Genomic DNA, 21,481 nt, shown 5'->3' with positions numbered 1-21,481 from the left:
CTACAAAGAGACCGGAAAAGACAGCGGGCCCCAGCACAGTGGGCCTGCTGCAAAGCCTGTGAGAATGAGAATTGCTCCAACACGATTGCTCCGTTAGGGAGCAGTTCAAACACAGCACCGATGGCACGCTCCCTTTCGCCGTTCCACCCGCCAGAAACATCGGCACACGAGCCCTGGACAAGACCACGACACCTGCTCGCCGCAAAGCCCATGGTGGCCCCAGGGCACCCGAGGGAGAGGGCCACACCCTCCGCTTCGGGATCCCGGACCATTGGGCATCTGACCGCACAGAGGGACCCTCCCAGGTAGTTCATTGTACTGGATGTGTAGTTAATCATTTAACGCATGAGGCTGGCTGCCGTGTTTGTTAGGTTCCCATGTTTACATGTCACCGATGAAGTTTTGAGTGCCGTGCCCCAGGCCCACTTTCCCCACAAACCCTGTGGCTTTTAATTGTGAGACTTTGCACAGCTGGGTGATGGTTAGGAACGCATTCATCACGTTATAGCGAGACCGTCCATGTTACGTGTGACGGGTGGTTTGTCTAGAGTAGTGTTTCTAGAATTTTTGGGAACATATAGGTAAAATTGTATGCATAACTAGTGCTCTAATTTTACCTATATGTTCCCAAAAATTCTAGTTTAGCACTTCTTAGTTGGGATTCAGGAATCTGTATTTTAACAACTCCACCAGGTGATTCTCATCATGAGAGAAGGTTGGGAAACACTGGTCTAGAGAACAAACACCCTTGGTTCATCCTCCCTAAGGGCCCAGAGAGCCTCCTGGCGCCTGCCTTGGGATTGGGGGTGGGGGATGGCAATCTGCTCCCTTTCCCTGATTCACCGCTGAGGACACAGGTTCGGTTTGGCATTTATATTCTGTATAACAGTAGGTAAAGGGCCCCTCAGATACACTGTATAGCAGTTCATTTAATCTGACATGCAAGTCTTTTCCACTAAAAACGACAAAACTTTCTTTCTGCCACCTGACAGGGTTTTGATGAAAAGTAAGAAGAGCTCAGCCCCAAATTGGCAACTTCAAAGACCAAAGAACTTGAGGATTCACTCGGAGTCCCTTCAACAGCTGCTTAAGCAATTAGCTCAGTTGAACAAGCATTTATTTATCACCTATTGCATCCTAAGCACCGGCCATCAAGCCAGATCAAGAGTCTAGACAGAGAAACAGGAGCTCTCATAAATTAACATAACACAACCTAGCACTTGCGATAATAAATAATAGGTGTGCAATGTTCAGCTGCAGAGAGCGCTAAGTCTGCCTCCACTGAGTCACCAGCTCCTGCCACTGCCGGACTCCGCCCACACCATCCCTCCAGCCACTGACGTTCTGTGACAGCCTGAGTGACCCCAGCACAAGGTGAGGGATCGGGGCTCAGGGGGCTCAGAGGGCTCAGGGACTTGCACGCATTTACACAGAGCGAGCGGCAGAGCAGCGCCTTGAACACAGCTCTCCATGAATCAATGAGTCAGGCCCGCCTCCTTGGGGGACTTTACACGGTATCACTACATTACAGTTGTTTTTAGTAACTCGTTTTGCTTACTCTTAACCACTTACACTATATTTATAAGCACAGGACCTTGTTAGAAGCAAAAATATGTACCTTGAGTTTTCACCTCATGGTGCGAGTTTTCCCTAAGTGAAGGACTCTCTTGTCCTTTACCTCATCGCCTTGAACGTGCCCTTCAGAGGGCAGCGATGCTGCTGAGAGCGGAGCCCGCTCACTCTGCCCTCAGAGGTGCCCTGCAGCCCGGGGAGCGAGCACCCAGCCAGCGACCAAACAGGAAGGGGCAGCAGATCCTGGGAAAGGCTGCCAGGGGTGGGTCCTCTCCTGAAGGAGTGTCCCTTCCTCCAGGAGAGGACGCATCCCTCCCCAGGCTGCCTTGGGAACACAGGGCCTATAGGGGTTTGCACAACCTTCTCAGATGGCAGAGAGAGCCAGAGCAAATGTTCAAATTCACAGACAGAAGAGCCTGGGCGGGCAGCAGGAGTCCCTGAGTCCCTGGGGAAAGGGTGTCACACCACAGAGGGTGTGCCCAGTCCTTGGTTAGAAGCTCAGGTTCCTATGGGTGTAGAGAACTTCCAGAATGTTCCAAGCCAGCATGGTGAAATGGGACCAATGCATCATGAACAACAGTGATGCATCTTCCCAGAGCATCATTGTATTGGACGGTTGGAGGGTAAGAACAATAAAACACATTCAACTGGTCAGTTATTTTAAACATTGTTTTTGTATGTTAAAAATTATGGCTGTCTGGTGGGATTAAATGTAAAACTTTAAAGAAATTCTATCCTTGCAGAGGGCTGCACCAGCCAGTGCCTCCAAATCGCCATCGGGGTCACTGCACAGACACTGACCTCTGTCCTTCCTGGGCATGGGCGGTAACACCCTCACTCCCATGTGTGTGAGGGGGTGCCATCCCCTCCTTCCCAGGACACACATGTCTCACACTGCAGCTTAGTGTGTCATCGCCTTTACACAGATGAGCTTCATGCTTGTATGTGCTGGGAAGGCGTTTAGGAACCAGCTTCAACATTCAGCATTAAGACAGCCCCTTTAAGACCCTTTATTCTGAGATGAGGAGTTAGAAAGATCCTCTGGTAATCCCGGGAAATCATTGCTTCAAGTGACAAAGTTTTCCTCCTAAACACAGTCTGGTTGTCACCAAATCTAATCTTCTTCGTCTCAAATATAGAATCCAATCAGAAGGAGGCCCTCTCCCACCAACAGCCCGAACCTGGCTGGTGCTTCCACCTGGGAGGCGGGGTATCCCCGGGGCCTCCCACCCCCCAAGGCTCAGCGTGCTCAGTATCTTCACCCTTCACTTTTCCATCTCTGTGCACAACTCTTATCTCATCTGCACACCCCATACTGTACTATCGTTCTTATGTTAAACAGATTTAGGTGTAAGCCCAAAACTGTTGACACTCTTTAACAGCTGATGGATTAATTTTTAAAATGAAATGTTTTTTTTAATAAAAATTGCCTTTATAATTATTCAGAGTGTGCTTATACTTTTTGGAACACCCTATGTGTACAGAAACCAACCATGACATTGCCACTGCAAATGAAACATCGGAATCAATGACTAAATAGTAAGTACCCATAAAGGTAAAAGCAGGGTGATACTATTCAATTCTATCTAGATCCTGAGATCCAGTGCATTCAGCACTGAAGTCTGCCAATCATTTGAGGGGAAAAAATAACCAGACTTATACAAACTTATTCAGAAAATGAAGAAGGGATGTTTTCTTATTCATTTTATGTGGTCTATTACTATGATACCAAAACCAGATGAAGTTATTACAAGAAATTAATAGACCAAAACCCTTTACGACCATAGGCATAGAATGAGCAAATCTGTTCCAGAAACATTTGAAAAGGGCAGCACATTATTACCAGATGGGGATTGTCCCAGGAATGCAAGGTCAGTTTAATATCTGAAAATCAATCAGCCTAGTTCACTACACAAATGGGGAGGGAAGGAGAAAGACAATAAGATCCTTTTTTAAAATGCAGTAAAAACTTTTGACAAAACTCAGCATGCAGTTATGATAAAACTCCAAGCAAATTAGGGATAGAAGAGAACTTTCTCGATCAGATAAAGGACTTAATGATGCTCAGATGCTCCTTAATGGGGAAATATTGGGCTTCACCTAAGAAGCAGACAAGGCAAGGATTTCTCCTCTCCTCACTTCTGTTTAACGTTGTGTGGAGGTGAGGACAGTGCAGAGTGCCAATAAAAGGCATGCAGGTTGGAAAGGAGGAAGTTAAACTTTATCCACAGACAGTGTGAACATCCACCTAGGTAACCCCAAGGAATGAAAAGGAAAATGCTACTAGAACTAGAACTAAGTAGGGTCTCAGGATAAAGGTCAATATCAAATATCAGCACAAGCAATTAGAAATTAAAAAAAAACATTGAATATTGAATCATAAAATACTTAGGGATAAATCCAACAAAATATGTGCTAGACTTGATGATGAAAACTATGAAACATTGCTGAGAAAAACTGTAGAAGGCCTAAATAAAGGAAGAACCTGGATAAAAGAAGAGGCCAACGATATTCAAGGATAATGGAACAGTCAATATGGTAAATTGACAACTCTTTGCAGATTGGGATTTGAATCAATCCCAGTCAAGGACAAGCAGGTTGTTTTTGTAGAAGCGCACAGGCCTATTCTAAAGTTTCTATGGAGATAAAAAGGGTGTGTAATAGCCAAAGATTTTTGAAAAAAGAAGAACAAATTTAGAAAACATACTATTTAAAATGTGCTATAAACTACAATAATAGAGACTGTGATATTAGTGTAAAGACAGGTATATAGGAAGAGAGTCAGAAATAGACCCACAAGTAAATGATCAATATTCTCAACCAGTTACAAAAATAATACTATGGGGGAAAAATCGTCTTTTCTTTTTTGTTAATCCTCACCCGAGGATATTTTTCCATTGATTTTTTTTTTAGAGAGAGTGGAAAGGAGGAGGAGAAATATCAACCAGTTGCCTCCCACATGCCCCTTAACCAAGGCGCAGAGAAGGATCGAGCCTGTAACCGAGGTACGTGCTCCTGACCAGAATCAAACCCAGGACCCTTCAGTCTGTGGACCAAACTGGCCAGGGCATGAATGGTCTTTTCAATAAACAGTTTTGACACAGGGCATATCAATGTGGGAGAAACCCATGAATCTCAACCCTTACTTTACCATATACAAAAATTATCTTGAAATGAATCATAGAACTAAATGGGAAAGCTAAATTTATAAAACTTCTGGAAGAAAACATAAGAAAAATTATTTAGACAAATAATTCTTGGAGAGGACACAAAAAGCATAAGTCATTTAAAAAATTGATAAATTGAACATCATAAATTCTGTTCTTCAAAAGATATTATTAAAAAAGCAAGCCACAGACTGGGAGAAAATATTCACAAAACACATATTTCATGAAAGACTTGTGTCCAGACTACATTTAAATGCTCTCAAAAATCAGTAATAAGGATACAAATACCCCAATTAAAATGAGTAAAAGATTTAAGTAGTCATTTCATCAAAAATTGCAAATGGGCACATCAAAAGATGCTCAAAATCATTAGTCACCAGGAAAATGAAAATTAAAACCATCACATGATACCACTACACATCTATTACAATGGCTAAACAATTTTAAAACAACTGGCAATACCCAATGCTGGCAAGAACGTGGGGCACCTGGCAGCACCAGAATTAGTGTGGGGCAAGGAGGTACCTAGGGTGAACATTTAAAGAGGCACACCCTCTCAGGCCGATGTGCCTGCACCCTCCTTAAATTCTGCCGCAAGGTGCCTCCTACCTTCGCCCTAGCCTGAGCCCTGGTGTTGGTGTGTTGTTGTTGAAACACACAATGGAGCAGCCACTTTGGAAAAGCTTGGCAGTTGCTTATAATTAAGCACATGCTTATCATAAGACCCAGCAGTTGCATTCCTGAAGTGGAGAAATGAAAACACATGTCCACAATAAGACTTGTACATGAATGCTCATAATAATTATTCCTAATAGACCAAAACTGGAAATATCCCAAATGTCCATCAGCAGGTGAACACATAAGTTGTCATACATCCAAACAATGGAATACTACTGGCAATAAAAAGGAATAAACCTCTGATAATACTACAAGATAAATCTCAATGTTATGCAGTAAAAGAAGCCAGACACACAAAAAGTGTCTACTGTCTGATTCCACTGATATGAAATTCTAGAAAGATATTAATGTAAATGAGAGAAAGCAGGTATGTGGCCATAGGCTGGGATGATGAAAATAATTTATCTCAATTGTGGTGTTGGCTACATGCATGTATAAATTTGTCCAAAATCATCCTATATAATAAAAGCCTAATATGCTAAGTGTCCAGTCAGCCATTCAACCAATCAAAGCATAATATGCTAATGATATGCTAAGGTTGCTCAACAACTTCTATGATGTGCACCGACCACCAGGGGACAGACAGTTGACCAGTAGGTGAGCTTTCTACTGGGGTCCGACTGATCAGAACTGAGCAAGACAAGCCAGACATGTCCTGGAGCCCTCCCGTGGTCTCTCTCCCGCTGGCCAACCTCCCACCCATGTCCCTCCCCAGCCCTGATCATGCACTGGTGGTTTCTCTCAGCCTGCCTGCACTCTCTTGCAATCTGGGAGCCCTAGAGGGATGTTGGAGAGCCAGTTTCAGCCCGATCCTGCAGGCCAGGCAGAGGGACCCCACTGGTGCATGAACTCGTGCACTGGGCCTCTAGTCAATATGTATAGTTCAAATGATTAAAAGTATTTCAGATTAAAAAAAATAAGAAAATCGGAATTTAAAAGGACCCAGTAGAATCTTGAAGGGTTCCCCACTGGCCAACAATGGAGCCACTTGAGTATCAAAGGTGTAATAACGGCAATAGATGAAAGCAGACACATGTATACAAACCCTCATGTCAAAATCATATTAAAATGTGCTTGGCTTTTTGGAGATTCATCAGGATAAATTCCTGGTCACCCTCTCCCAATTTTACCAATTGCTAGAACCCAGCATGATCCTGTGTGAACTGGGCAGCCTCATGGTTAGTGGAGGAAAGTCCTTCTCTATAAAGAACCATAGCTGAGAGACACAGAAGGATGATAGAGTCAGACCATCACTGTCATGCAGCCCTGTGCACAGCCATGGGTCCAGGCATGCTCACCTGCTGCTGAATATCCAGAAGGGCTGGAGGGATGTTGTAATGGACGGAGCAGGCCAACATTCCAACCCGCCCGTGAGCCCAGCTGGGATTTGCTGTAAATACTCAGGTAGAGGAGTGGGGTGTGCATGGGAGGTGGGGGGGGGGAGAGGGAGATTGGGGAAACGGAATTGTAACCTGCTGATCATTGTTGCAGCTGGTGTTGGAGTTACTCGTTCATATTCTTTGCTTTACTTCTGTGTAGGTTTGAAAAAAGGGAGGGAAATAGCCTTGATGGGGAGGATAGCAGTATTGGTGGGGTAAGAAAGAAAAGACATATTTTGACAAAATAAAGCCAGAATGATAAAGGGTGAACTTGACCAAAGCAGAGACCTAGCTTGTTAATATTTATGTAGTTACATCAGAACTATGTAATTTGGTCTGGCAACTGCTTTGCCAATTAGGGATTAGGAAGGCAAGACTTAAAGGTTGTTGAACAACAGGCAAAATGATTTATTATTCTTAGGTCATTGGAATAAAACATAGATATGCTTAACTATTTGTGGAATTTCACCTACTCACTCTCACTCAGGCTGAGGGCCAGATTTAAATATATGAGCCAGCATCATGATCTTACAGCCAGACTTCAAGGGCCGTGCAGCCAAAGCTGAATTCCTTTCAAGGACAGTTTTGTTTCTCTGCTGATAGTGTCATTCTGATGGTTGAGCCCATTAGTCCACCCCATGGCCATCACCAACAGTTTTGAAATTTACAGCCCATGATATGGCTTTAACTGCATTGCTTGGTTTCTATTTTCTGACTTTGAACAAATCTCTTAAACTCTGAGCCTGTCTTTAAAAAAAAAAAAATGTATAATAGAGTTAACCTCTTAGAGGTTTGGGGGGGCGGGGGGGGGGGCGGGTTTGTTTGTTTTTTAACTTGCCTCGGGCATGAAACAGCGCTGGCCACCAACACAGGCATCAAGCTAGGATGAACTAAGGACTGCATAGCTGCTTTGCCCCTGATTGATATAAAAGTAACACCACCAATCAGGTGTCTCCTGGCCCACAGCCAAGGGGTTCTAAGAGGGTTTTTTAATTCTCACCTGACGACATGCTTATTGATTTCAGAGTGAGAGGAAGAAGAGAGAGAGAGAGAGAGAGAGAGAGAGAGAGAGAGAGAGAGGAACGTTGGTGTGAGAGAAACATCGATAGGTTGCCTCCCGTATGCCCTGGCCAGGGCTCTAGTAGGGTGTTGACAAGGCTCGGGCCAGAGGAAGGAAAACCTCGGCCCGGGCAATGCCTGGTACTCAGTGGAGTGGAGACAAACATTGAACACCTTATATCGAGGCTTTTCCAAACCTCAAAAACAAACGCCCCTGGCAGTGATCCAAGAAAGACCATACCGATTCCCGCCGAGGCCCAGGGTAAGAGGCTGCAGGGGGTGCCTTGGCGGTTAGGCCTGGCTCTCTGACTGCCCCCACAGGCTCGTCTGCTCCACAACCAATACCAGACCCAGTGACAGTGTCTGTCCTCCAACCCCTTTCCTCAGCACTTTCCAGCCAGCGATCAGTGCCTTCCGCAGAGAGGAGCCAACCCGCAGAGCCTGGGAACCACGTGTCCTCCCCGGGAAGGAGGTGACACAGGCTTTCTGTGGGGTGAGGACTGAGACCATGAGCCCAGCTGAGTGGCCGCCAAGGGAGGTGCTTTCCCCAGGGTTGACACCCACCTCCACTCGGCCACCAACCTCAGGGTCAGGTCATGGTTGCAGCAGCCAACAGCCCGGGGACGCCCAGCCTCCAGCCCGGCTGCCTGCCATGAATGCATTTTCAGATGACCATTATAACATCCGGCCACTTCCACCATCGCCCGTGGTCTGGGGAGAGTCACCTCAGCATCCTTTCCAGCTCTGTAGCTAAAAGCACCGCCCCAAAGGGCCCGATGACATCACCACGTGGAATGAAAACATAGCTTCGAGGCACAAATCGCTTTATCGGCTTCCATTGCTGTGAAGTGCACTCAGAGAGCGGCCGTGGCTTCCTTCGCGAGCCCCCGGGGAGAGTCAGCATTCAGAGGCACCGCCAAGGAAGGGACGCGCTCCCCTGGCCGGCTCTGGCTTCCTTTGAAGATGGTTCCCATCCTCAAAAACCGATCTGGCCAGCCAGCATTCTCTGGAAACTCAGGGCTGGAGAACGGATTGGGGCGAACGCTTCCCCCCCTTCCACGGGCCACGTCCACCCACATGGAACCAGCTGACATTAGCTTTGTTCTCCAGACCCCCATGCAGACAGGGGGGGCATCTGGGTTCTGTTAGTGACAGACCCAGGAAAAAGCCTGGCCAGTTCTTTGCAGAAGAGGGGTTTTCTGCCGAGACCAGTTTGGCTCAATGGATAGAGCGTCGGCTTGGGGACTGAAGGGATCCGGGTTCGATTCCAGTCAAGGGCATGTACCTTGGTTGCGAGCATATCCCCAGTAGGGGGTGTGCAAGAGGTAGCTGATCGATGACTCTCTCTCATCGATGTTTCTAGCTCTCTATCTCTCTCCCTTCTTCTCTGTACAAAATCAATAAAAATATATTTTTTTTTAAAAAAAAAAAAGGAAGAAAAAGAAGAAGAGGGCCTTTCTACACGGGGAGCAGCTTGGGCAGGACTCCGGGCCCAGGCTCTCCAAGCCGACTCCCACTGTGGCAAGTCCGGGTCTGGCCAAACCCTCAAGTTGCTCCACCGTGGTGGTCAGAGCAGAATCCATGTGTCCATATTTTTTCACCCCATCTTCCCAATTACCAAAGGCCGGGGTTCAGGGAGTGGAGCCAACACTCCTTTTGGAACTGCTCCCTGCTTCCCAGACAAGCGGAGAGGCCAGGAGAGGAGACCAGTTAGGGACAGAACATCCCTGGGACCTCTGGACGGGCTGACAGGCATCACCTGCACGGTGGACAGCCACTTCTCACAGGCTAGCTTCCGGCACCTGCATCTCCAGTGCCTCAGCCTCACCCTCCATGGGAATCACACCCCAGGTGCTGGCCCCTGAGCCAGGTAGCAGGATTGTCCATCTCTGTGCCTGGAGTGAGGGGCTGCTGAAAATCTGGTCTTGGAGCAATTCGCTTGTGTTGTTCCCAGCAGTGCACTTAGTAATGACAGATGCACCATAGGCTGTGTGCAAGGCTGCTGGCCAGGGGTCATGCCTCTAAAGGAAGGGTGTGAGAAGGAGAGGAGGAGAGGGAGAAATACTGGAGAGAGGGAGTTCGGAGTCTTAGCCAAACCTAGAGTTGACCTGGACCCAGCCTGCACAAAGCTTACACAAAGTTCACCACCACCCCAGCCTGCACAAAGCTTACACAAAGGCGCCTCTGCAAAGCCCGTCCTCCCTATGTGCCCTTCTTTCACCTCACAATTTCAGGATTGGAGAGATGTCATTACTATTCAACAGTTACAAGTGTCAGGACAACTTGTAAAAGACTTAAGAATGGGCTGACAGCAATGATTGAGTGTCCTGTCTTGTCTCTGCCTTTGATCAGCTCAGTTATTTGACAAGTCTCCGTGATAGAAAAGTGGTGATAATGCAAGTGATCCTTGTCCATAGAAATGCAAACGAGCTGAAACCGGTTTGGCTCAGTGGATAGAGCATCGGCCTGTGGACTGGAGGGTCCCAGGTTCAATTCTGGTCAAGGGCATGTACCTTGGTTGCGGGCACATCCCCAGTGGGGGTTGTGCAGGAGGCAGCTGATGGATGTTTCTCTCTCATCGATGTTTCTAACTATCTCTCTCCCTTCCTCTCTGTAAAAAAATCAACAAAATACATTTTTTTAAAAAACAAGAAAGAAATGCAAACGAATTGTGTGGGTGGCAAGTGAATCCTGGCCCTGGGTTGGTCAGCTTTTCACCCCAGCACTCCTCGCTGCCTCCTTTGAAAAGCTAGCAACAGCTACTGGACCCCTCCATAGTTCGTGAGCTAAATAAAATCTCTGACTTGTATGCATTTCACATTGGTTGAGTCAGAACTTTATCTTCTTTTAAAAACGATCCTTTCCCCCCAGGTCCCACTGCTAGTAAGCGGCAGAGCGGGGATCTGAGCCAGCGCAGCCCACTCCGTCCAGAGGAAAGAGGAGAGGAGCCTGTCTGGCAGGTCGATGATGTGCCTGCCACCTGTGCTTTCCTCGGTCCTCGCTCTGCAGATGAGCTCATAGGAGTGAAGCAGAGAATCAACCAGAGCAGCAGGTTCTGCTCCTGAATCCACGGTCAGCCCCCACAGCCGGCCCCTCCACGTGGAGTGGACGGGACACTGCTGCCCTTGCTGTTGTCTGTCTCTGAGGAGCTGACCCGAGGCCGCCGCCCACAGCCTTCACTCCTCAGGGCCGTGGTCACCAAAGTCAAAGTGCTGCCAGAGAAGCCCCACTTGGAGGGAACCCATCACCTCTGGGAGCTCAGGGGCAGCGTTTCCATCCAGCCACAGGGAGGTTGCGAAAGGAAAGGGAGAGAGAGTAATACAACTGACAGCTTCGTGGGTTCCTCATCAGTTCCCAAGGCTCAGGGAGGGTCACGACCTTCTGGGGAAAGTCCCACCACTCCCCATGGCTGTCTGGGAAAAGCCTGACTCCCAGCAGCCCGGCCTCCCGGAGCCCTCTAGTGACTCAGACGCTAATTATTTAAAGATCTCAGTCGGTTCTCCAAGTTTTAAAAGATTAAAGGGACAAAAGAATTGGTGGTGCATTTTCTTTGGTTGCCCTCCCCCTTTTTTATTTTCAATTTGGAAATAATTCACAGGAGACTGGAAAGAAATGTACAGCAGATCCCACACACCCTTTCCCTACGCCTGTCGCCCGTGCTACCATCTGACACAACTGCAACATCAATATCACCAGGAGGTTGGTGCAGTCCCCAGAGGGACTCAGATTCTACCAGTCCTGTGTGCATACATGTGTGTGCGTGCGTGCTTGTGCATGTGTGTGTGTGTGTGTGTGTGTGTGTGTGTGCATGTTTCGCTCTCTACTGAGAGTTTGTTCCTCTTTATTGTCCAGTAGTATTCCATGGTGATCAAAGACATCTGAGTTGTTTCCAGGTTGTGGCTGTTAGGAATACAGCTGCTACGAAGATTCGTGTACAGTTCTTGTATGACAATAGGGCTTCATTTCCCTGGAATAAATGCCCCAAGAGTGTAATCGCTGGGTGGCTTGTTCCGTTTTAGGAAGAACTGCCTGTCTTTAAGAGTGGGGTACATTCTGCACTCCCAGGATGCATCCTGGCGGCATGTGGTGCTAACAGTTCTCACTGCAGCCATGCTGACTGGTATGTGCTGGTATCTCACTGTGTTTCTCTGACAGCCAGTGACACAGAGTACCTTTTCGTGGCCTTATTTGTCATCCGTATCTCCTCTCTGGGTGTGCATGTCTTTTACCCATTTTCTAAGTGGTTGTTTTTTTCACCGGTTGTTTTGAGTGTTCTCTGTATATTGGAGACCAGGCCCTCTGTTGGACATTTGTTTTGCAAATATTTTCTCCACTAGTTAGCTTGTCTTCTGGTCTTCTTCACAGAGTTTGTGAATAAGCAAAGTTTTTCATTTTGATCAAGTCTAGTTTATGCATCAAAGAACTCTTAGCCTGCCCCTAGGTTCTAAAGATTTTTCTGTTTCTTTTTTCTGAAGTTTTGTAATTCACCGTTTTCCACTTAAATCCTCAGCCCATTGTGCCTTGGTCTTGGGAGAAGACGCAGGGTAACCTGCAGCTCATTTTCTGCCCCCGACGTGGCCGCTCCAACACCAGCTGTGGGAAGGCTGTCCTCCTCCTCGGAGCCTCTGACCTTAACATTGAATCAATGGTATGACTGTGTGGGTCTATTTCTGGGCCTTCTAGTCTGTCCCATCCATCTGTGTGTCTATCCCTCCACCAACACCACATAGCCTCGAAGGCGTCGCTCTTATGTGCTGGCATATCAGGCACAGTGATTCTTCCCGCTTGAGTCTTCTTTTCCAAAATCCTGTTAGTTCTAGGTTCTTCGCCCTTCTGTGTAAATGTGCCTATGTTGACAGGGTTCTTACTTTCTCTTTTTCAAATAAGCATTTGAAACGACCTGCATTCTCTCGGGTATTTCTGCGAACGCCTGCCTGGTGGTGCCTCAAGGCTCCCAGAGCTCTGGGCGGATATAAACTGGACTTTCCCTGGACACCAGTGTTTCGAATTAGTACGCGGCCTTCTGGGTGGCCCTCCATGCTGGCTTCCTCAAGTTGTCCCCTCCCCCAGCGCATTCACACAGCCAGCCCAGAAAGTCTCTCCCAGGCTTCCTCCGCTTCTGCTGCTCCTTCCGGCTGTGCCTGCGGGGCGTGGCGTGGGAGGAAGCTTTCCTTAGAAGCGTGGCTTGAACTCCTGCACCAATAGGCACCCGAGGGCCCACAAAATGCAGATGGCCGCCTCACCCAGAGCTTCTGATTCAGGCATTTTGAACAAGTTCCCCAGTGCTGCTGCTGGCTGAGCCTCGGTCTCCCCCCCCTCACCCCGAGAACTCCTCCCCCATTATAGGAGAGACTACTGTTGCATTTTTAAGTAAAAATTGCTTTCCCAGAATTATTTAAAGGGAGGGTGGAGAAGTGAGGAAAAGGCTTCTTCTCAGAATAAGTCTAACTTAAATGGTTTGTTGGTGGCTCACAGAACCTTTGACCGAAGGAAAATGCAGATAGCATGGTGCAGGACACATAACGGGAAAACGGGCTGCTGCGTGTCGCACTCTCTGCACCAGACCCTGTCAGAGGGCTTCTCAGGGTCATCTCGTTCTTCCTCCCGCCATTCTTGCCCAAGCTGACCAGCGGTGCCAGGGACAGCCAGGCCTGCGGGCCTCCAGAGCACCAGCCAGCTCTTCGTAGAGAAACACCTCACAGGATGGTGACAGCCCCAGAGACACCAGGGCCTCATCCCTGGAGCCTGTGAATGTGACCTTACCAGGAAGAAGGGATTTTGCAGGTGTGACTGAGTTAAGGATCTTGAGATGGGGAGACCACCTGGATGACCCTGGGGAACCCTAACTGCAATCACAAGTGTCTTTATCAGAGAAGGAGGAGGGAAATTTGGCTTGGATAGAAGAGGAGGGGACGCGTGAAGATGGAGGCAGAGACCTGAGCAATGTGGCCACAAGCCAAGGAATGCCTGGAGCCTCCGGGAGCTGGAAAAGCAGGAAGGACCCTCCCCTAGGACTGCGGTTGAGGGGCAGCACCTGCACGAGTGTGTCCTTCTTAGCTCCCTTGGGCCCGTGGTGAACAATGCGTTAAGGGTGAGCTCACCAGGGTGGCCAACCACACAGCTTCCTCTCCAGGCTGTGAGGCCGCAACGGCCCCTCTTCAATGTGCAGGCGCTCTGATTCCCACCTGGGGTGGAAAAGCTGTTTCTTCCGGAGAAGTTTCCTTACAGTGAGTGTGCTTTATGATCCTTAGCTGAGAGCTGCAGCGCACACGCTAGGAGAACTTTCCATGCGGTTCAGACTGCGGCAGAGGGATGTGGCATGAAAACCACCAGGTCCCAGTGGCAGCAGGCCGGGTTCCAGGGCTGCGTGACCTCAAGCAGGTCACTCTCCGGCCTGTGAAACTGTTCATTTGTGCCCTGGCCCATGGGTCTTAAAGGCAGACCCTGTAATAACCTGTATCACAACCAGCTGGGTACACCCAGTGCCACTCCTAGCGCCGGCCCTGTTCCCGAACCGGGAGTGGAAATCGCAGAGAGGTAGTGGCTGAACCAGGAGCTGGAGGGGGTCTTAAAGTGGGGCCCCAGCCAGCAGCAACAGCACAACCAGGTATGCATTAGAAATGCAGATTCCCAGGCCGGCCTGAGACTGCCCAATGGAAACCCCTCCGCTTCTGATTGTAACTGTTTACCTGCCACCATTTACCTCGGTCCCCAGGGAACTCTCAGGCTCTGGTTGAGAGGATCTGGCCAGGTGGTTTCAGGAGGCTGGTTAGACTCACACCTAAAGCCGATGTTAATCATTTCATCTGGTTTCTTCTTTGTAGTGTTCCCATGATTAATGAGGGCAAAGATGGGTTATTACCAGGGAAAATTCCAGGCATGTGGGGAACACTATTCCATACAGAATGTTTTCTTGAATCGCCCTGTGGACGGCCGCCTCTGTGTCACCTGTTCACATCGACTCAACAAACGTGTTAGAATCCACCACGTGTCTGGGGTAAAGTGTGACGAGCTGACGAAGCCCCTGTCCTCAGGGAGGGAGGAAAGAGAAGGAACACGCACACAAATGCCCAATCCGATCTGGTCACTGTGACGTCAGAGGGCCCAGGGCAGCTGCCGGGTCTGGGGCCCAGCACATGAATGGAGGCAGGGATGAGGCCGGGAACGTTCCTCAGAGGGTGCTCGCAGGAGCCACGCATACAGCGAGTGAGGGAGGCGGGCCTGGGCAGAGCACACGTGGGCTGGCGTGGCGTTGGGCCCGAGGCCTCAGCGGAGTCTCTCTCCTGGGCTCTGAAGCTGGGACACAGCACAGAGGCATGACTTACACCGTCATGCACCGGCCGCTTCCCCGGAGTGCCCCAGGGAAGGCGTAATTGTGGGCAACACAGCAGTTTCCAAAGGGGGACTTGGCTGTAGCCATCAGCCCCTCCCTCCACCTGGGTGTACTGGCAGATTAGTTCCCTGTTGCTGTATAACTGTGTGTCTGAAAATGACAATGGTCATTCATTATCTCACAGCCCCTGTGGGTCAGGAATTTGGGTGTGGCTTGCCTGGCTGGCTCTGGCATGGAGTTTCCCAGGAGGCCGCCATCAAGACATCATGCTGGGGTCATCTGAAGGCTGGATGGACCCACTTTGGAGGAGGCCCCCTCACAGGGCTGTTGGCTGGGCCTCAGTGCCTCCCCTGTGGAGTGTGACCATGGGAGGCAAGGCTCACCAAGAGCAGTCTGGGGCCACCTTCCTGAGAGAAGGCATCTCCCAGTCCTGGGGGGGCATCTGCATACCACAGGGCAGCACCCACAATCCACTCTCCAGAAAGTCTTCTGAGGATGAGACCCTTGAACTGAGGTTGTCCAGGCTGACGGAGGACGGGAGGAGCCCAGGCTGTCTCTACTCCAGTCGCTTGGCCCTGAAGTTTTCTCGTCCTAAGCACTGCCCTTCCCCGCAGTCTTGTACGACAGTGTTCACTGTTAAAAGAGCGGCCAGCTCCTTGTCACACAGGAGGGTTTGGCATGATCAGGAAGCTCACTCCCCAGCACTGCGCTCCCCACCCACGCCCACCCCGGGTCCCGGAGGTTCCACACTGAGAGCAGAGCCAGTGGGATGGTGCGAACTCTAACCTGGAAGCGTCCTTGCCTTGAGCTCTCCCATCGTGCCGTTGGCGGCTGTTTCCATGAGCACACGTAGAATGATAAACAGTGGATGCCACTGCGGACCCCAGCCCCAGGGCTGCACTGTACCTCCCAAGGGTGGCAGTCCAGCCTTTCCGGGCAGAGCGCCCTCCTTGGGGCCGGGCAGGGCGAGCCAGATGTGCTGATGGTTGGACTTGCTAGTGAGCCTCCATCCCAGGGGGCAGTATTATTTTAATGATGAAGGTGCTGAATTTGGAAACTGCACTACTACTGCCCTTGTTTACGGATGAGAAGAGTGAGTCTTGGAGCCTAAGACGCTCGTCCACAGCCATGCAGCACTAGGCTGGGCCCTGGGTTCATCCGTGTTCACAGGACCCCCTTCCCCCTGAGCCATTTCATGTTGGAACTCGCAACACACAAGCTCAGAACCAAGGGGAAATGTAGACCACAGGCCAGAATAAGCTGAGTACTGACTCGGTTCCAGAGAGTCAGCTTTTGGGATGCCCAGAGCCAAGAAAAGAGTGTCTGGGAGCCTGGGGGCCTTCAAGATGAGCTGTCCCCCCAAACAAGCTGTACACACACACACAGAGACACACACACACACACTCACACACACACACACTCACACACACACACACACACACACACACACTTTATTTTTAGGAACCCGTGCAGTGACATCTTGTGCAGTTCATGTTCTAAAAGGGAAGAAATGGAATCATTTCCCGATCTTAACCGCAAAACTCACTGAAGCTGTTCACACAATAACTGGGCCCTGCTAACTTTCCAGAGCTTCTCTGCCCCTGTCCTCTCATTTTAGCCTCTTCATGGCCCCCAAACCAGATGGTGCAGGAGGCACCCCGCCAACAAGACCTGCTCGGCCCCAACATGCTGGCACTCACCAGTGGGACAGGCAGCTGGAGAGCCCAGTGCTGGGTCTCTCAGTCCCCTTCACACCGGCCCAGCTGCGTGGCTGGGTCTCCCCATCAGAAATGACTTCATAAGCTGAGGGACTCGGGCCTCATTTCTTCTTACAGAAAAAGGAGCAAAAATGCTAGGAAAAAAAGTCCTTTCTCCTCTACGCATTCATCTCCAAATGATACAAAAAGCGGTGCGAGGTCAGTGAGCCTGCACTCAGGTCCTGGCTCTTAGCTGATGACCTCCCAAGTCACTGCATGGGTTTCCTATGGCTGCCGTAACAGGTTTCCACAAATTGATTTCCTCGCAGTGGGCCCTGAGAGGCAAAAATCAAGGAGACAGCAGGGTTGTGTTCCTGCCAAAGTCTCCAGAAGAGTCTGCTCCTGCCCCTCTGGCTTCTGGAAGCTGCCCCGACCCATGGCTCGTGTGTGGCTACACTGCTCTAGCCTCTGCCTCTGAGGCCGTTTGGCCTTCTCTTCTGTCTGTGCCAAATGTCCCTCCACCTCCCTTTTATGATGGCCCTGCGAGTACATAGGGCCCACCTGGACAGTCCAGAAAGGTCTCCCCATCTCAAGGCCCTTAACTGAATTGCCATGTAAGGTAACATATCCCCAGGTTCTGGGGATTAGGACGTGGACAACTTTGGGGGACATTTTTCAGCTTAACCATAGTCACTTATCTTAAACAAGGGTGATAAAACACCCCCCGTGGGCCTGCGAGGGCAGAGCTCCTAGAGCCATGTGCCCCCTGAGGGCCTGGTAAAAGTCAACAAGGGCAGTGGGAGCGGCGGCCGACCTGAGCGCAGGCACTGCCACATCAGCAGCTGGTGGCCATCAAGCGTCCACTCTCAGGGCTGGTAGAGCCACCCACCCCCTGGCCTGCTCAGGTTAAATACCCACCTCTTGGGCCCAGGAGAAGCCTTGGGCCCATTCAGGCCACCTGCCCACTGAGCTATGAGATGGTGGATGACATTCCAGCTCCACACCCATGAAGAGGAGCTTCTGGCCAACCCAGATATGGAGAGACCGACCATTCACTCTTCTCTCTGGTCGGGGTTTGCTCTCTGGATTGGTTTTTAAGGAAAAAATTGGATCTTTCACAAGAAGAGAGTTAAATAGGAGGTTGCAAACAAAGGAGATAAGTTAGGTGACAATGAAGAAAGTTCTAGAATTTCTAGACACCCTACCTTCTTGGGAAAGTACACAGGTTTCTTCTCATTAGGCAACCAATCTCATTGTGGGAGTTTATTGAACTCAATTCACTCTCTGTTGGAAGAAAACTCATCCGAAGCCCCTAATAGCCCAGGTCTGTTTGTTAGTTATGAGCAGGGGAGGTGCAGGGGGCCGGACGGTGCAGGGAGGAGGACAGGCTTGCAATTCCTGTGAATAAGCTGACTTCAGAGGTGTGGGGACATGTGGTGGGAGGCTGGAGCCAAGCCCATGGTGCTGGCACCCATCCACAGTGTCTCCCTCTGCGAGACCCACTGGCCAAGAAGGAAATGCATTGTGCTGGCCCAAATATTGCCAGATGTGACCAGGCAGTGGATTCTGGTTTTTAAATCCTTGATTACTCAGAGGTGGCTGACCTGGGGCATGACTTCTTCCTAGACTCCCTGAAACCAGCTTGCTGGGCCTCCACACACACCCTGCTTGACTGAAACGTGGCCTGGGACTGTACGGCTGGGTCTAAGGCCGTGTCCTTCAGGCCACGCACATACACACAGGAGTTGGTATAAGTACTTGTCCTCTCAGTTTGCCTCAGTCCTGACTTCTGGGATCTAGTGACTTCTCCCTTCTTAGCAAATTTGCACCAGACACCACATAGAACGCTTCCTATTACCCCATTCCTCAGGCCCCGGCAGACATCACTAATCAATCACCCAAATCCCAAACTCTCCTGGAGAGTATCCAGCCAGGAGCCCCTTCATGAGAGGTTCTCAAGAGAAACGCTCCTCAGAGGAACAGCACCCTCCCGGTGAGCGGTGACTGCCTCCTTCTAGGGTCACATAAGGGGGGGTGGGAGTGGGAGAAACAAGGCTCCCCTAGAAACTGCCAACCCAGGTGCCGGAGGGCACTCTGAGCCCCTGAAGGCCTCTCCGAGCTCAGGATTCTAGCTTTGGAGGCAAGCCACGCCTTCTTCTGCAGAGCCCTCAGACACTTGCAAATTAGACCATTTCAAGAAAAAACAAAACCATGAAAAAGTTCTTTTGCCTCAAGCCAGGCAACTTCCCTCCTGGGGCCACAGCCACAAGGCACAGGCCCTGGGACACAAAACCTGGGGTACAGGATCCCAGCAACCAATGTGAGAATGAATACACAGTCCCGGCAGCTCCTCGTTTCTGTCTTTTCAGCCTAAACCAAGCTCCGGGTCTGGAGGAACTCTCCTCAGTGTCCAATGGGAATGACAGACAGCATTTTCCAGTCTGGAAGCCTGACCATCAGTGGGGACAGATGGGACCAACGCCACAGGGCGGTCAGGAAGCCCGAGTTCTTAGCGGTCCACACTGGGGCGGGAAATCCTGCCAATGTTTTCAACAACCAAAAAGCCACTTCCGCCCTCTCTCCCATTACAGCTCAGGCCACGGAAGGCATGAGGAATCGCCAACACATGGCAATAGCTCACCACAATTCCGCATCATCCAGATTTTTACACAAAGCGTGATGACACCGGGGAGAGCTGGGACTTCTGAAACCGCCCTGGCGAATCCCATCCATTCCCCTCGCTGTCCTGACTTTCAAGTTCCCCCCAAGCATCCCTGTTAACAGTGCAGCCACCATCCTTCCTCGCTAGGAAGCTCAAGGCCCGGGCGGGCGGACGACCACCCTCCGCCCCATCGGGTGAGAGCGTTGGGTTGAGCTTGCATGTCATGGAAGAACCAGCGAGTTTCAGGAAGTTTATGTGCGGAAACCCCGATTGTCACTTTCGTTCATTGCCCGGCTGATAATGGGAAACAGACCTGTCAATAAGCACCGGGAAGAGACCTGCTTTGAAAACTTGCTCAGATGAAGCGGCTGTTAAGCTCACACATACTGTAAAGGCAGCTTATTATCAGTACGTAAGCATACTTACGGCAGTTGTACGCAAGCTGCTGAACCCCAATTCTGTTCCTGGTCAGTTGCGGGGACCCAGCCCTGCCTCCATGCTCAGTCAGAAAAGCCGTAACAAGATGCACATTTAGCAAAAAAAACAAAACAAAACAAAAGTATAGCTAATCGGGTTTGTTTGTGGCATGTCCGAACCCGGGTTCTGAGAGACAAGCCTGTCACCAGGGACATGTCACAAAAGGAAAGGATAAAGCAGTAATTAATAGAAAACCTTAATGAAGAAGGAAGCATTCACTGTATCAGATCAAACTGCAGACAGATCGCAATTCCTACCAAATGAATCTGCTTCTGAGCTCCTGCATTTCGTCTAACACTCGGAATTTCAACGGGAAAACAATGCTTTGTTTTGCTTAAAGATATCCCCAGACTGCATTTGTCACATAATTTCATGGCAAGTCTGAATGCATTAATAATAATTTTAAAATGTGCATTGCCCAATAGCATCATATCCAAACTCCTAAAGAAAGCACTTAATTTCCGATGTCCCGGCTAGTGCCAGAGCCGGCTCCCAAGCTAGGGAGCCTGCACTTACCCTGGAGGCAGCGGTGGGTGTCTGCCGTGTGTCCTGCTGTGTGGCGTGTGGCGTGTAGCGGGTCAGCTATGTACGCGTCCTCCCTGACTGCATTGGCCCAGGTGCCCGCAGTAGCCGCAGGGCGCTGACTCTGCTCTCCTGGACTGGCTCGCGCTCAGCGGGGAAGTTTCAAGTTCCAGGCAGTCTGGGATTCCCTCTCCCCTCGCACACACTTAACCCTGCTTTTGCCTGGCTAAGAGGGATCTGAGTGAAATCAGCCTTGCACGCTTGGGGACACAGATTGGCTGTGGTTGGGGGCAAAGAACCAACTCTTGGTCTCCATCTGGCTTCCCTCCTGCTTTCTCCTTAATAAACTGGAGCATGTGGGGAAGAGGCTAGAAGATGCTTCTTTGCAAGGCTTTTTGGTTTTCTTAACCCACTGGATTCTTACTCCCCTGAAGTAGTCCTCCCTAGGGGTGACCATCCTGCTGATCTCAGGATGACCTTTGCTGGGCTCCTTTTGGGGGGCACTTTGGAGGAGTTTAGGGCTCAGATCTCACCCTCAGGCTCAGGGAGGGTGGGGGCCATTTACTGGGGAGAAGCCAGCCAGTAAATTCCAGCCCACTCCCAATTGTCTGCAGATGCTCAGCCTATATCCTTCCTTCCAGAGTCCCAGTGTCTGTAATATGTAAATAGCACCCACTGACCAATAAACTCTGAGAAGTGATTTACATGCCCCGTGGAGGTCCAGTGGATTTGCCAAACATCTGAGCCCACCTCTCATGAGCCCTCTCATACCCCAGGGCCCCTGAGTTACCCATTCTGTCCACTTACCAAGGTGTCCTCAGCTCTCATGAGCTACAGGAAAACTGAGCCATGAGAGCTTGATATGCTGTCATTCACCCCAGAAGCAGGCACTGAGCTCCTACCATGCACTAGCTGGGAGTTCCATGGTAGATGTA

The 21,481-nt window shown here is 50.0% G+C and overlaps 1 protein-coding gene across 3 annotated transcripts in view; it reads right to left on the bottom strand.

The window, feature by feature from the left end:
• Nucleotides 1-20,758, bottom strand: part of ZNF469 (zinc finger protein 469) — a 289,966-nt gene extending 269,208 nt beyond the window's left edge. For all 3 annotated transcript variants that reach the window (XM_084905026.1, XM_084905027.1, XM_084905028.1), the window contains exon 1: nt 20,541-20,758. The gene's annotated coding sequence lies outside the window, so the exon portion shown is untranslated. The remainder of the gene's footprint in view (nt 1-20,540) is intronic.
• Nucleotides 20,759-21,481: the final 723 nt, after the last annotated feature.

Source organism: Pipistrellus hanaki (assembly GCF_964339955.1).
Source record: "Pipistrellus hanaki genome assembly, chromosome: 15".
Classification (NCBI taxonomy): Eukaryota; Metazoa; Chordata; class Mammalia; order Chiroptera; family Vespertilionidae; genus Pipistrellus; species Pipistrellus hanaki.
The sequence above is the reverse complement of the archived record's forward strand: the minus strand, read 5'-3'. Positions and strand labels throughout refer to the sequence as shown.